The sequence below is a fragment of the Mustela nigripes genome, chromosome 11 (genome assembly GCF_022355385.1).
Source record: "Mustela nigripes isolate SB6536 chromosome 11, MUSNIG.SB6536, whole genome shotgun sequence".
Classification (NCBI taxonomy): Eukaryota; Metazoa; Chordata; class Mammalia; order Carnivora; family Mustelidae; genus Mustela; species Mustela nigripes.
This window is the reverse complement of record NC_081567.1, coordinates 30009039-30025155: the sequence shown is the minus strand read 5'-3', so window position 1 is coordinate 30025155 and position 16117 is coordinate 30009039.

Genomic DNA, 16117 nt, shown 5'->3' with positions numbered 1-16117 from the left:
CAAAGAGCACCCTTGTGAAAAGCACCCAGAGCAATGCGGGGCACGGAAGCAGCGAGTATGTGTTAGCTGTAACCAAGTCATGTTTCTCTGCTGAACTTGTCACAGAGCCTTTACTCATCCGGCTTCCAGATCACTGTGTGGGCCCCAGGAGGGCAAGGATTGAAATTTATTAAAATCTGCCTCTCTAGCACACAGAACTAGGCTCAAAACACCACGGGTGCTATACAGGGTGCCTCACCAGGATGGAGAGGTTTCCCTGGATGTGGGGTGTGCGGGCTCATCCCAGGAAATCCATGACCAGCTGGTCACCCTGACACTTGCAACAAACATGGGTAGAACACCAGACCCATCTTGAGGACATCAAGATCTGGAAGCAGACATAAATGGGAGGGTCTTCCCCTAACACCCAGTTCAGAAGCTGAGAACGTCTCTGCAGGGAGTTGTTTGTACAAGGACAAGCCTCAGGAACAGAGGGTCTCCTGGTTCAGCTCAAGGTAACACCAGTATTTGGCCAAACACACTCCAGAACGACAATCATTTAATTGGGTCTGAGAGCCTTCCTTTCCTCCAGGATACCTGAGGAGAGTGGCGCTTCTCAACAGGGCATCCCGTGATGTCAAGGCAGGAGAGCAAGTCAAGATGTGTGTGGGAAAGGAAGTGTGGAGGTGTGCAAACATGAACAAGACAGAATCAGAAAGACGGGCGCCTGGGTGGCTCTGTTGGTTAAGTGTCCACCTTCGGCTCAGGTCACAATCCTGGGGTCCTGGGATTGAGCCCCACGTCAGGCTCCCTGCTCAGCGAGGAGCGTCTCCCTCTCTTGCTGTCCCTCCCCTGCTTGTGCTCCTTCTCTCTCTCAAATGAATAAATTAAAAAAAAAAAAATTAGAAAGAAAAAAACCCATAATCTCTGAACCTCAAAACGGGCTCTCTCTGCTCCTCGATGCAAGTTTATGACACCACTGGTACTCCAGATCTGCAGGAGGTGCTCCCAGTTCTGGCTGGGGTTACCGAACAGAGTGAGGGGTTCATCCTGCGACAGGCTCATCGGTTCAAAATCTGGACCTGTGAGCAGGCTGCTCGGGGCCATCACCCCAAACTCAGAAACACCTGCCCCTCCACATTCATTGCCTTGTCTTTGGGGTGGCTCTCTAGCTGCCTGGCCTACATGAACAGTATGTCATCGTTCTCTGGAAATGACCATCTGTCTGTTTTTCATGGTGTCAAGAAAACTCAGAGGCTCTAACCATCCTGCACTCCCAAGAAGCCAGAAACATCAGCAACTCGTGCTGACGGGTGTGGACAGGAAAGGGGGGACAGAGCTCACACCTGTGATGGCATCTATGTCCTTGGTGCCTGTTGATAACTCACAAGGACGGAAGGGATACTCTTGGCAGAGAAGGGAAAGGTGTCTCTCGTCACTTTTCCTGCCCATTCCCAACCCTTTCTTTCTTTCCTTTTTTAAGATTTTAGTTACTTGAGAGAGAGTAAGATACAGAATGCATGAGCCGAGGATACAGGGGCAGAGGGAGAAGCAGCAGGCTCCTCGCTGAGCCGGGAGCCCGACACGGGGCTCGATCCCAGGACCCTGGGACCATGACCAGAGCCAAAGGTAGACGCTTACCTGACTGAGCCCCCGGGGTGCCCCTCCCGTTCTTTCGGGTGAGACAACCATCAGGCAGCCCCCAAAGCAAAGCAGCACAGAAAAATGATGCCCGACGTTGAGAGGTCTCACTGGGACAACATACAGTGGGCTGCAGTGCAGATTCCAACCAGGAGCTGAGCTGGTGGGGAACCGGAAGCCATGGCCACCACCGAACTCGGGGGCAGTTTGGGTGGGCCCGGCACCCAAGGGTTTCTGGAAACCCCTGCATGCAATCCCCAGTCATTTACAAAAGTGGGTAGGCACCATTCAGGTCTCAGGGGTCACTAGGAATGGCAAGGACCAGGGCCTGGCCCGTTGAAGACCCACCAGTGATCACGAGACAAGAGAAGACCCAGAAAGATGGGATTAGGCAGGGCACAAAGAAGCAACAGAGAAGCTCCAAAGAAAGTCAAGGTGATGGGATGTGCTTATTTTAAGACAATGTAATCTAAAGGCAGGTGGAATTATTTAAGAGCAGAAACTCTGGAACTGATAAGCTTCCTTGGTTCAAATTCTCAACTCCACCGCTTCTTGGCTGTGTGAACCTGGGTGGGTTGCTCGATTTCTCTGTGCCTTGGTGTCCCCATCTGGAAAATGGGCTAATAGTACCCATACCTCAGGGAGGGAGGAAGTGGATGTGCTCAGAACCCTGGGCACTAGGGTTACTGCACCAGCGCTCATGCTCACGACTTGCAGGGAAGCAGACATGGACCAGGGAGGGATCACTTGCCCACAATGGCCCAGAGGTTTCACTACCAAGATCCAAAGAGACCCCCAATGCACCACATTCTGGGGCCACGACCTACCCAAACTCCACCTGAAACAGCGCCCCCTAGAGTCGTCCCCATCCTAATCCCGAGAACGTGTGAGTCCGTGAGCACCTAGCCTTACACAGCAAGAGGAACTTGGCAGTGGGACCTCAGTTAAGAAATGAGGAGACGGTCCAGAGTTCCTGGTGGGCCCAACGTCACCACAAGGCTCCTACTAAGACGGAGGCAGGAGGGCCTGAGAAGAGAGGAAGTGCTCCCCTACCGGCTTTGAAACTGGAGCAAGGGGCGGCGAGCCAAGCAACGCAGGTGCCTCTGGAAGCCGCGCAAGGCCGGGAGATGGATTTTTCCCTAGAGCCTCCAGGAGGGACTTGATTTTAACCCAAGGACACCCGTTTTGGACTTCTGACCTCCAGACCCGTGAGATAATGCATCTGTACGACTTGAGCCGCTGAACTCATGGTTATTTGTTATGCTCCCTCCCTCCCACGTGGGGCCCCCACGCCTCTGCCCATCTCCCACCCCCTCCACCAACCTGAGTCCCTCAGCCTCCCATCCCAACGCCCAGGCCTCTGTCCACCTGCCCTAAATTCAGAAGGAGCCCTTCTCTGGCTCAAACTTCATTTAACCGTGTTGAGTGTGGCCAGCCGGGCCTGCCCTGCCATCTCCCTGGGGACTCTGTCCCAACAGTGTCCCCCACCCACCTCCCCTCTTAAGAGCTCTTATAGGAATGGCTCAAATCCTTCCTTATCAAAATGTAACAAGAAACACCCCTCTTCCCTCAGTCTGGGTGCTCAGACCCTTGGGGGTCCCTGCTATTCCTCCCCATCCCCAGGTTTGCTCCCCCACCTCCACTGGACCTCAGTCCTCCCTCAGCCATGACCCCACTAAGCCCACGTCCACTTCCTGTTCTCCTCTCCCCAGGCTGGAGGGCCTCCCTCATCTGACCCAGGCCTACACCTCTGTCTCCTTCAGGGGATGCTCCTTCCCCACCAGCCCTCCCCAAAAAAGGATCCCAGGGACTCACGGGTCTGGCACCCAGTCCTAACCTCACCCCCATCGAGCTGACCCTGGCCCATCCTGGACAACTCCCCTGGGTCGTCATAGGCAAAATACAGCTCATCTCGTCCAAGGAGGTGAGGTCAAAATGGCACAGAGACAGAGAGTCAAGCTTCTTATCAGTGTGAGGTCATATGGACATCACGCACCTGCCGGACATCACGCACCTGCCGGCAGGATCGGGTGAAAAGGGCGTTTCAGCTCTGAGCCTTCCTCCCCCAGACCATCCACCTCGGCTCATCATGAGAAAACATCAGACAAACCCGGACTTGCTACAAAACTAGGAGAGTACTCCTTGAAACTGCCAAGGTCACAGAAAGTCTGGGAAACCATCACAGACCAGAAGAGAACGAGGTATTAAAAACTAAATACAGTGTAGGATCCCGGATTGGACCCTGGAACAGATCTAACAGAATAAAAGCTTTTCCTCCAAGTTCACATAGTCTAGGGTTGCTTAAGAGGTCAGTACACTGACGTCAATTTCATGGTCATGACAAACAAAGCCTGATGATGTGAGATGTTTACAGCAGGGGAAACTGGACGGGGTAAATATGGGACTTCTGCGCTAACTCTGCAACTTTTCTGTCGATCTGCAATGAAAGCACCTACCAAAACGTAACGTGCATGAGACCACTGACCCAGCAGTTCCTCTTCTAGGTATCTGCCGTTGGGCTATCCCGTGCATGGGTGAAGGGACAAACTATGATGAGCGCACAAGGGTCTCCAATGCGATGTGGCTAGAAACAACATAACTACTGGCAGGGCATCGGGCAGATCTGTGATGGCCCATCCACGCCAAGGGACTAGTACACAACCATTGAAACAGTACAAGCAAGAGTTTTGTGTGTGGAAATGCATCTCTTAGACATATCGCTGCATGAAAAAAAAGGGCCCCAACAGTGTTCACAGCAAGCCAACATTTGGGCCTAAGGAAGAAGGATATAATACATATCTCCTTATAGAATATGCACAAAATGTCCCCAGAAGGATACACAAGAAACTGGTCACAGTGGCTGCCTATGAGCAGGGGAGAGGGGCAGCCTGGGAGATAGAGTGGCAAGGACATTCCTCGCCTCTGCTCTGCGATCTTCTGTACACTGAGCCACAGCAATAATGATATAATCAAAAAATCAAATTCAGAAGAAATTCTATAAACTAATTAATTCCAGCTTATTAAATTTATGTGACTCAGTATTTATTAATCACATTTACAATTAAAGGACATAAATTAAAAATTAACCCGTAGCTGCCCTCCCCAGCCCAGCCTCCCATGTTCCCCCACCTGTGGGCGAAATGATGTCATCACAGCCCTTTGTTCCATGAACCAACCACCTCATGCTGCTGCCGGGCACCTGGCCCCTAGCCCCTCCCTGAGTGTTTGCAGAGTGATTAAAGCTTCTGATTACTTCTATTTGGTGAAAAGATGTGTCAACTATTCATCTCACTGTAGTTTCCCCAAATTTGTACCAAAAATGTCCTATTTGCCAAAATAAAGTTCTCTTAGAATTTTGTGCTGTGACCCATTTTTCATGCAGGGGGTTCTGAAGGCTGGTGGTTTATATGGGATTGGGGAGACATGGACCTTCCCTCCTCAGCCTTAAGGAATCCCTCTGGGGAGGCAAAGTTCACCAACATGGGGTAGATAAAGGAACAGACCCAAAGGGGAAACTAAGTCCAAATTCTAGGGCAAGCAGAGGATCTGGGGGGGACACAGGCAAGAATAGATTAGCGGGTGGATAACAGCATGGCTGGACACACAGAAACAGGCACACCTGTGTCCTGTGGGGAGGTGTGAAGCAGTTGGCCAGGAGGGAAGGGTAGGGTCACGGGAGCCTTCCCACCACCAAGAGCCTGCCTGGTCCAGGCGAGGTGTGTGCCAGGCTGGACCTTCCAGGGAGGGACCCCACACAAGGGTTCTGCATAATTAACCAGCAGCCCAAGAGCAACTTGAAAACCCCCCTTAAAATATTCAACCCCTGCCAAGAAGGAGAGTAAGATTCTAAAAATAAGCCTCAAAATGTAGAACACCAGGAGAAACCAACCACGGCAGAAGCCACACAGCAACTCCCCATCATAACAAACACACATCAAAGGCCCAATGGCCCACAGCCAAGGGGGTCCCTCTCCCCACATCATGTCTGAACACAAGGAAAGCTCGGGCCTTGTAACTTCTCGTACGGCTTCAATCTTCCTTCTGTATCCCTCCCCAAAATGTATCTGAACTATTTTCTAATATCCCATAGTTCTCTCTGCTTCCTTAAAATCTACAAAAAAGACAATGGCGATGCCTGGGTCAGCATCTGGAGGTTCTGTGCTACCCCAGATGGAAGAAGGTCCAGCCTGGGGCTGTTGGCAGCCCCCATCCCACCTCTGCCCTTGCTGTGTCAAAGCCTCTGAGCATGGGAAACCAGCACCCACTGGGTAAGAACTCTATGCAAACTAAGAGTTACTGGTTTCCTTGGTGCCTTCTGTGAGTAAGGTAAACAGGCCTGGGCGTCTGTCCTGATGATAAATATCTGTGTTCCTTGGAAGCCTCCTATTTGCTTATTTCCTCAATTCTGGCTGTATTCCAGTTGACTGTGGGGATTGTAACTGTCATGTCTTTGAAAATTATGGGAAACAACCGCCTTGCCTTTAGCAAGACTTCAGGTGAGAATGGGGTGGTAAACGTTACCTGCTGAGTTCTCTTAAAGTCTGCCTCCCCCGCCCCCCCTTGCCCCTGGCCCAGCCTAGGCAATCCAGCCCTCCACAACATACACCTTTCTTGTGCATCTTAATTGCTTCCTGTCTGCAGGTTAGACTCTGTCTCTCTAACTGGACCACATTACACCCCTCCGGGGCAAGGGCTGGGTTCTACACTTCTCCCAGGTCCCCATGGGGCTTTGGGAGAGTGATGCCCACACACATAAACAGCATAGATACCCCACATACAATGGGGTCATCTATCATGCAAGCCCTTTATGTTAAGTGTGTATTTTAAAGATACAGAAGACCACTCTTCCTTACAGAAGAATTCCAAATGGCATGTGTCAATACCCCTCCCTCCAGGGTGTGGGGCTTAGTCTCTCCATCCTTCTCCTGAGTGTGGGCTGGATTTAGTATCTTGCTTTGTAAGGGACAGTCTACAAAAAGACAGAGACAGGAATTTGGCAACAGTGAACCTGACAACCATCACCTCAACCTAGTAAGGAACATTTCAGATTATTAGCAATGTCTTGTGGATATCCGGTACCCCCCATGTCATGAGAAAGGCATTTCACTTCCATGCCAATTTTTCCCCTGACTAGGAGAAAAAACACCAGACAAACCCAATCTGAGGGAAATTCTACAAAATCTCTGACCGGTACTCCTCAAGAAGTCACAGAAATGAAAATGGGACATTTTGAGAGCAGAGGATGCTGGGGAAAGGCATTAAAATGCCATGTGGTACCTGGGATGGCACCTGGCACAGAAAAAGGAACTCGGGGGGAAAACAGGTGAACTCCAAAACAGAGCTTGGAGTTTTGTTAAGGGCGAGGCTCGAACATCAGCTCCTTGGTTTGATGGTACTGTGGGGAGGATGGGCAACATTGTTAGTAAGAGAAACTCCCTGAGCTAGCTGCAACTTTCCTGCAAACTTAAAACTAAGCTATAAGGTGAACCAGGGCAGGCAGGCCTCATCCAAAGGCATTCAAGTTCAATTTTAAAACACAATTTTTAAGGTTTTTTTTTTTAAAGAAAGAGGGTTTTTGTTTTTTTTTAAAGGGTATTTTAGTTAAAGCAAAAGAAGTGAAGCCAGTTTCTGTGACCAGGGTTTCTAAATATTTCTTTCCTTCTTTCCTTTTTTTTTGGTCTTATAACTTCGTATCTGGTTTTTTTTTTTAATTTTACTTAATTTAATTTTATTTTTTCAGTGTTCCAAAATTCACTGTTTATGCACCACACCGGAACACTGAAAAAATAAAATAAACTAAACAATGAATTTTGGAACACTCTAAGTATTTCTATTTGGAGAAGGTTAAAGAGAAGGAAAAAAAAAAGAAAGAAAAAGATATCCCCAAGCAGAAGCCAACATACAGTCCTCGAAGTTGATGGATTCCCAAAACCCAGCCTGGCTGGAGGCACAGGGATGCCTGGCCCCGGATCTGTACCCCTCCCTTACAACATCATTTCAAAACTTTCACAGTGGTTTTAAACACATGTGGGTGATAAAGTCTTCTAAAAATACATCAGATCAACACAGAAAAGGGCAAGGCCCTCAGGGAGAAGATAAAACAGCCTTTTCACCACCAACTTAATCCTCCTTCTTAAAAGGAGTTCTTTCCAGGACAGAAAAGGAAGATTATTCACTTCTACTCCCTGCCCCCTCCCTCCGGCCCCAGAAAAAGGGAACCCGGAGACCAGCTCCCAATATTCGAATATTCCCATCACTGAAAAGACCCGCAGGGGAAAAGGGATTCCTTTGGCAAAAAAAAGAAAAAGGTGGGGGGTGGGCTGGGGCAAGGGGCACTCCTGCAAATTGTCAAGTTGCCTAAGGAAAGAGCCCTGTTTGTACACAAGGTGGAGAACCAGCTGGGAAGGCCAAAAAGATCTGGTCTTCAGCGATCTCTGGAGAAAAATGTTCTTAACAACAAGAACATTAAGTGAAATCTGATAATAAAAACTCTTTTAAGGACCTATCCCACTTGTACATGGAGGAAATCGAGTATTGCTCAAAATTCTCAGACTAAGGACCACTGGCTAGCAAACTTGAAAAGACCCAGACACCACAATGCTGTTTTTGTTATAATGGAACTCAACCGGCCCACCGTTCCTGAAGATGTCCCAGGTGAATGGTGCTTTCTAAACTCTAAATGAGTAAGGAGGAAGAATTTAGACAAAAGGGGAAAATGGGATCTCCCGTCCTCTTCGGGAAAGGAAGTGGGAAAACACTACTACCTACAGCTCTTGGGCTATCTGCCCTCACACAAGTTCGAATTCAGTATCCCTCAGTAAGAACACGGAAACTCCTAAGAAATATTTCAGAGCAATCATTTTCAAATACCATCTTCTGAATTCTGTCTGCTTCCATGGAGTGACACGTCCCACAAATCAAAGATTAAGTTACCACAGTCTGAAAGCCAGGTTCCAGGATGGCATAAGTACAAATTACAGTGATTTGCGGGATGGAAAATCCTTCCACTGGGGAGGTGGGCTGCTGCCCCAGAATCAGAGAGGGCGACTTCCCCTCTGGATTCCTGGTGAAACCACATCCTCAAGTTTCCAGAGAATGATGAGTTCTGATGAAGTGACACAATGAGAACATTAAGAGGACAGTGTCGGGATACAAAACTGTATGCACCCTGATCGCAGCTTCAGAAATACACAGGCACAGGGATAAGAGATCAAGCCGCAGAACAAACAAGAAAAGCTTGGGGCGCCTGGGTGGCTCAGTGGGTTAAAGCCTCTGCCTTCAGCTCTGGACGTGATCTCGGGGTCCTGGGATCGAGCCCCACATCGGGCTCTCTGCTCAGCGGGGAGCCTGCTTCCCCCTCTCTGCCTGCCTCTCTGCCTACTTGTCATCTGTCTGTCAAATAAATAAATAAATAAAAATTTAAAAAAATAATAAAAACAAGGAAAACTGATGCTAGCTGTTTGGTTCACAGGCTGAGAGCATGCCCCATCTTTTTCTGGATCTCCCATGCTATCTGCTATCGTGTTATTTTTTATATCACTTTCAAAAACATCAATGCCTTGCCTACAAATAACCTCCTTGGAGTCAAGGTTAAGGCAAAACAATGCTGAGCTCTTACATTTACTCCAGGAATGCGGTCAATTCTAAAGTTCCTGAGCTAAGTAGCTGAAATTCTCTGGTCTTTTCTATCACGGGGTTAACGCCTACGAAGAAGAAAGTGATAAAGGAGGGAGTGCCTCGAGCTTTTAGGATCCTGGTGAATGAACTTCCTACCTGCTAGGGCTGGGCAGAGAACCACCACACAAACACCCTCAATACTTCTTTTCTTCTTTTTTTTTTTTACGATTTTATTTTTAAGTAATCTCTCCACCCAACATGGGACTCAAACTTACAACCCTGAGATCCCGAGTCAAACGCTGTATAAACTGAGCCAGCCAGGCAGCCCTCTGTCCATGTCTCTTTAAAGCCTGTGAAATTACATATGGTATTGAAATAACCTGCACACAAGGGAAGACTACATTAGCCAATGAAGTGTTCACAGCAGCCCAGAATACCAACACAGGCTTAAACGGTAAGAAGAAATTGCGGCGACCTAGGAAAGTACCACTTTGAGCACAAATAACAATTTTAAGGTTAAGAAAACACCAGCTGAGTTCAGAACAGACCAGGGCAGGCCAGCTGGGCACCACAGACATCATAAACACGTCTGTACTAGAGAGAGGCAGATTTAAGGAGGTCTGTTTGCCTGATGGGATGGACCACCTCTCCCACTGGGCTATTTTCACTGCAGTAAAAGCAAAAAGAAATACAGGACAAGACATAGTGCCAGGGCTCCAGGACGACTTCTTATGAGTCTCCTTTCTTCCACTATCACTGTAGCTCTGGGTTGATTCATCTTTGGTGGGAGAAGTTTAAGTCTCATGTGGGCACCAGTCCATTCTTAGAACAGAATTAGACACACCTCCAATGAGCAGGGGTGGTTAACTGCTAAAGTATGTACTGCTGATCTCCTTGAAAACTAACTTAGGCTGCAAATGCCTTCTGGCTCCTCCCCTCCCCGTAGCTCCCCTTTAACCCTCATCTAGTCTGTGCATCCTCTGAAGCTTTGCCAAGACCCTTCTGCTCCCTGGAAAGCTGCTGACCACATCCACGGGAGCCTTCAGCCACATAAGCTCAGTCTCAGCTTTGCTGCTCAACCCACTGTGGCTATCCTGGCTCCTTACTCACACCTCCCTCCTTTTCCATTCCGCTCAACCTCCTCCTGCGCATTAGAGAGCACTGGCTTCCCCCAGCCCCCAACCCTGGCATGTGTTTCCACTTCCAACGCACAGCGTAAACCCCTCAGGACTAGGAGCCATTTCTCCTGTGTCCTTCAAAGGGTGAGGCAGGCCCTTTGCTTCCCCCCAGCCAGCCCATAAAAGGCACTGAAGGAGCAAAGGGAGGTATACTCAACCAACCATCTAGTATGTTAGAGACCTAAGAAAGTAATCACCGGTCTCAGATCAATCACCCAGTCACTTCACCCACAGAAGCCTTACAAGGGTACTTTTTCAAACTCGAGTAAAAGCATCGATGATTAATGCCTTAAAGTAACAGGAGAACAGGAAAGAGGAAGATGGCCCTGCCGCACAGCAGATCTACAATTAAGGTTTCTTAAAGAGGCTGAAGCACATTCAGATCCCAGACAAAAGCTGGCTTAGAGGTAAGCCAAATGCAGCGGAAGGCATTATCCCACGCCAGGCAGAAGCGGTCACCTGCTCTCTGGGTTCTGATCCAACTAGGATCAAACCAAACACGGTGGTGGAGTCCCACACACCAGCTCATGCCTCTCTTTACAAGGGCGTCCTATTATAATAAGGTTAGTCCTGTTTTAAAAGAACCACCCTGAAAAGGCTGGGGGTAGGTAGGGGTAGGAAGGTAAGTGAGGCAGTCAAGCATACACTAGTGCAAACTATGTCTTTCCTTACAAGGGCTCCAGGGGACCCGCAGGGCCAACGTGCCTTCCAGGCAGCCCCTGAACCAGCGCCAGCCCACCAGGCCACTGGGAAGGATTTCTCCCTCTTGGGAAAACTGGTGGGAGAGTCTAACCTGATGGGTTCAGAAGGAAAGGCCCGTGGCTTCCAGAAACTGGGTTTCCCAAACACCAGTCGGTCCAACAGGTAATGACGTCAGCCCCATGAATCAGAAGCACAGAAGTGACCAGAAAACTAGTGAAGGTCCAACTGGCCTGATCTCTGCACTGTTCCGCCCCTTCCAGAATATGCCCATTTCCCCATCCCCTGACCTTGACCAGGAGGTGCAGACACAACACCCACCCCACTGCCCAGATCCATACTGACCTGGAGAGCAGAGGGGAGGAGGTCACCTGCCAGGCTCAGGGGGTGGTGGGGGGGAGATGCCCGCCTCTGCCACAGGTTTCCCTGCGGCTCGTGCCACCGGCATCCACCCGGCGCGGGCACTGGGCGGGTCTGAGCCGACGCCTGCACTCACCCCGCGCCCACCTTAATCCGCGGGTGGGGGGTCTAGCCAGGGCCACTGCTCCCTTCGCTCTCTGTCCGCACTTCCACCTCTCGGGGGCTCCCTAGGGCCCCGGGTGCCCACAAAGACACGCGCTGAAGTTGGCGGGGCAAAAAGTGCAGATACAGCGCGGCCCTTAGAAGCCGAATTTCTAGGACCCGCGTCCGAAAATTCTTTCAGACGACCCCAGCGCGGGCGATGGGCTCACTCGCGGGAGCAGGGCCCCAACCCGGCCAGTCCCTCGGCCCCGGAGGGCTCCGCGAGGCACATTTCGGCAGGACCCCTACGCCCTCCAGCCCGCCTCGACCCCCGGGATGCGCCGGAGTCTCCGCCGCCGCAACCCGCGCGATGCCGCGGCTCTCCCGGCTTTTGCTGCTCCGGAGCCGGGGACGAGTGCCCGCGCCGCGGAGACCCGCTCCCGCCCGCCGCGTCCCCACCAGCGCCCGCGCCCGCGCCCGCGCAGCACTCACCGCCGCCCGCGCTGCTGGTCGAGCCGGGAGGTCTGGGCGCGCGGCGCAGGGAGACGCGGGGCCGGGCCGGGGGCGGGGCGAGGTCCGCCCGGGGGCGGGGGCCGGGGCCGGGGCGGGGCCCGGGGCGGGGGCGGGGCAGCTCCGGCTTCCGCCCCTCTGTTCTCCGGCTGCGGCGACCCGCGCGTGCCGGCCTGGGACCCTGCCCAAGGGTGTACGTCCTCCGCGTTCTGCCCAGCCCCTCCGTCCCTCGGAACACCCCCACAGCACACCCCGACCCCGCTCATTCCCGGGACCCCCTAGTTTCAGCCCAGGCCCCTCGCTCTGACCTCGGAGCCCCCCAGTCGCTCCATCCTAGGTCTCCCCTTGGGGATTCTGCCCCGGCACATCGGTCCCCTCCGCGTCCTGCTCTCCCCACTCCCGCAGGGACCTCATCTGTGGCATTCCTTCCCCTTCCCCACCCTCAGACAACGCAGACCATCAACCTCCAGTCCCAGATCCAAGGATCCTGGCCCTTCGTAGGGCTGCCCCCCTCTCCCCAGTACTCAGTTCTGTACGTTCAGACGCATCCAGACAACCCGAAATACTCGGTGAGCCTTTGGGCAAGTCACCCACTCTCTCTGGGCCTCAGCTTCCTGTCTGTAAAATGGGCATAATAGTACCTGTCTCATAAATTCTACTAAGAATTGACCGACATAATGCAGGCAAAGGGGTCAGCACAAAATGTGTTAAATAAAACCAGTCTGCTGTCTGACTACTTCCTATGCCCCCAGGGTGGTCCTTAGGGCCTAGGCAACTTCTCCTTCCATCACCAAAAGCTCTGGAAATCAGTATCTCCTGTTTCAACACCCACTCAATCCTCTGTCCCTAAGTGGGTACTGCCTGTGTATCTGATAAGAGCCTTGTCTGCCCGCCCCAGTAATAACAGCATCCGCGATCCAGTCCAGCCGGGAGGTCTCTGAGCAGTAATCAACCGTAAGAAGTCATCACAAGGCATTTAAGGGGCTCATGCAACTTTCAGAGTACAGAGTCCCAGAGATACCAGGAAGCTTAATGGGGCCATATGAAAAAGGCCACTTGGGTGGAGAGCCTATGAGCCTACCTGATCCTAGAACTCCTCCGGGGATAGAGTCCTCTACCTTTACACTGAGACCCCAGAGACACTGAGACCCAGTCAGGGAGAGGGATTTGCCCAAAGTCCCACAGCAAACAAACTGTCCCCTCTGTCCTTGTCCAAAGCTCTCACCACCCTTCACCATATGGACCAAGCCATTATCATCCGTGGACTCAGCTGGAGGAGGGGATATGAAGCTCCTCCCAACCATTAGAAATTGCCAGGTGGATGTTACTAGGGAGGCCAATCTTTTCTTTTTAAAACCCTAGGGCAGGGGCACCTGGGTGGCTCAGTGGGTTAAAGCCTCTGCCTTCGGCTCGGGTCATGATCCTGGAGTCCTGGAATCGAGCCCCACATCGGGCTCTCTGCTCGGCGGGGAGCCTGCTTCCTCCTCTCTCTCTGCCGGCCTCTCTGCCTACTTGTGATCTCTGTCTGTCAAATAAATAAATAAATAAACAAAATCTTAAAAAAATATATAAATAAACCATAGAGGAAGCTGGATTATGCCCAGCCTCTGCCATTCTCCATTCTCAAGGTGACAGAAAGACCTGTCATCCTGACAGTAACCCAGAGCATCATAGCCTCTAGAGTTCTAGAGAAGCTCAGAGCAAAATGTTGGGGAAAGAGTCCCCTTGTGAATGCTTGACCTTCCTTCCTCTCTTCCTCTTCCCCTTTCTCTCCCTTTTCCTTTCTGCTAGGGCACAAGGAACTGCACACCTGAATTCACTGCTATATTTTACTTACGTTTTCTTTCCTTGCTTCCTGTCCCTGCAACTGCTGAGCAGCCTGGGAGGGGGCTTTTTTTTTTTTTTTTTTTTTCATATCTCCTAAACACTTAACTGCGCCTGAGTTGGCGATCATTTATGGGGAGAGCTGTGAAACGGTGACTGTTTTTTTAAACCCCGAGAAATCACAGAGATTGAATTTCCAACGCAGCGCTTCGAAGAAGGGAAGGAAAGCAAACCAGGTCCAGGATCATCTCAATAAATGCTAAAAAAGCATTTGACAAAATCCAACACCTTTTCGTGAGAAAAACACTCAACAAAGTCGGGAGAGAAGGAAACTTTCCACAAGCTGATGGAGAGCACCTACTGCTCACACCCGCCAAGGTCAAAGACTGGACATTCTCCCCGTCCCCCAGACCTCCAAGGTCAGGAACAAGTAAGAATGTCTGCTTTTGCCACTTCTATCCAACCTTGTCCCAGAAGTTCTAGGTGGGACAATTCCCCAAGAAAAGGACATACAAAGCATCCAGACTGGAAGGGAAGAAGTAAAACCATCTCTGCTCATATGATCCTATATAAAGAAAATCTTAAGGAATCAACCAAAAAAAAAAAAAAACCAAACAAACAAAAACTGTCAGTGCTACTGATCAAATTCAGCAAGGTGGCAGGACTCTAGAGCAACGTACAAAAATCAGTTGCTTTTCTATGCACTGGCAAATAATGATGCAAAAACAAAATTCAGAAAATAATTTAACAAAGTTTGACTTGTACATAGAAGACTACAAAATATTGCATAAATTAAAGACCTAAATAAATGGAAAGATGTTCATGTGTGTATATCAGTCAGAGTTCTATCAGAGAGACAATTCTGGAAGGAGATGATAGATAGATAACATAGATACATAGAATGGATAGATGATAGATAAATAGAAAAAATGGATTGCTAGATAGAATGGATAGGTAGGTAGGTAGGTAGGTAGATAAGATAGGTAGGTAAACAGGATAAGATGGATGCAGAGAGGGGTGGTGGAAGACAGAGATGAAGCTCTCGCATAGAAACTCTAGACCTGGGGCGCCTGGGTGGCTCAGTGGGTTAATCCTCTGCCTTTGGCGCAGGTCATGATCTCAGGGTCCTGGGATCAAGCCCCACATCGGGCTCTCTGCTCAGCAGGAAGCCTGCTTCCTCCTCTCTCTCTCTCTGCCTACTTGTGATCTCTCTCTGTCTGTCAAATAAATAAATAGAAATCTTAAAAAAAAAAAAAAAAAGAGAGAGAAAGAAAAGAAAAGGAACTGGTCCCTCGGTGTAATTTTTCCTTGGGGAAACTTCAGTTTTGCCCTTAAAACCTTTTAACTGATTGGATGAGGCCCAAATTCCCAAAATAATCTCTTTTACTTAAAGTCAACTGGTTGTAGAGTCAACCCCATCGAAAAATACCTTCATAGCAACACCTAGATTAAGTGTTTACTTGAATTACGGACTCCTATAGCCTAGCCAAGTTGATGCATAAAACTAACCATCACGGACACGACTCCCCAAACTGATGTACAGACTAGTGTGATCTTTTTTTAAAAAAAGATTTTATTTATTTATTTGACAGACAGAGATCACAAGTAGGCAGAGAGGCAGGCAGAGAGAGAGGAAGGGACTGAGCACAGAGCCCAAGGTGGGGCTCGATCCCAGGACCCTGAGACCACGACCGGAGCCGAAGGCAGAGGCTCAACCCACTGAGCCACCCAGGCGCCCTCAGATTAGTGTGATCTTTATGAAAATCCCAACTGCCTTTTGGGCAGAAACAGACAAACACCTGTCCCACTCTGGAGTTGGGGGAATGATGCTAACAGGGGGTTGTGCATGCCTGGGTTGAGAGGAAGGGGAGGTGCTGGGAAATCTCTGTACCTTCCTCTCAATTCTGCTGTGAACTTAAAACTGCCTTTTTTTTTAAATTTTTTAAGATTTATTTACTTATTTGAGAGACAGCGGGAAGAGCCGAAGGAGAGGGAGAGAGAATGGCAAGCAGACTCCACAATGAGTGTGGAACCAGTGGGAGTGGGGCTCGATCTCACAACGCTGAGACCGCCACCCGAGCTGAAACCCAGAGTCGGGCACTCAACTGACTGAGCCACCCAGCCTCCCCTTAAAACTCCTTTTATTTTTTTTTAAAGATTTTATTTAT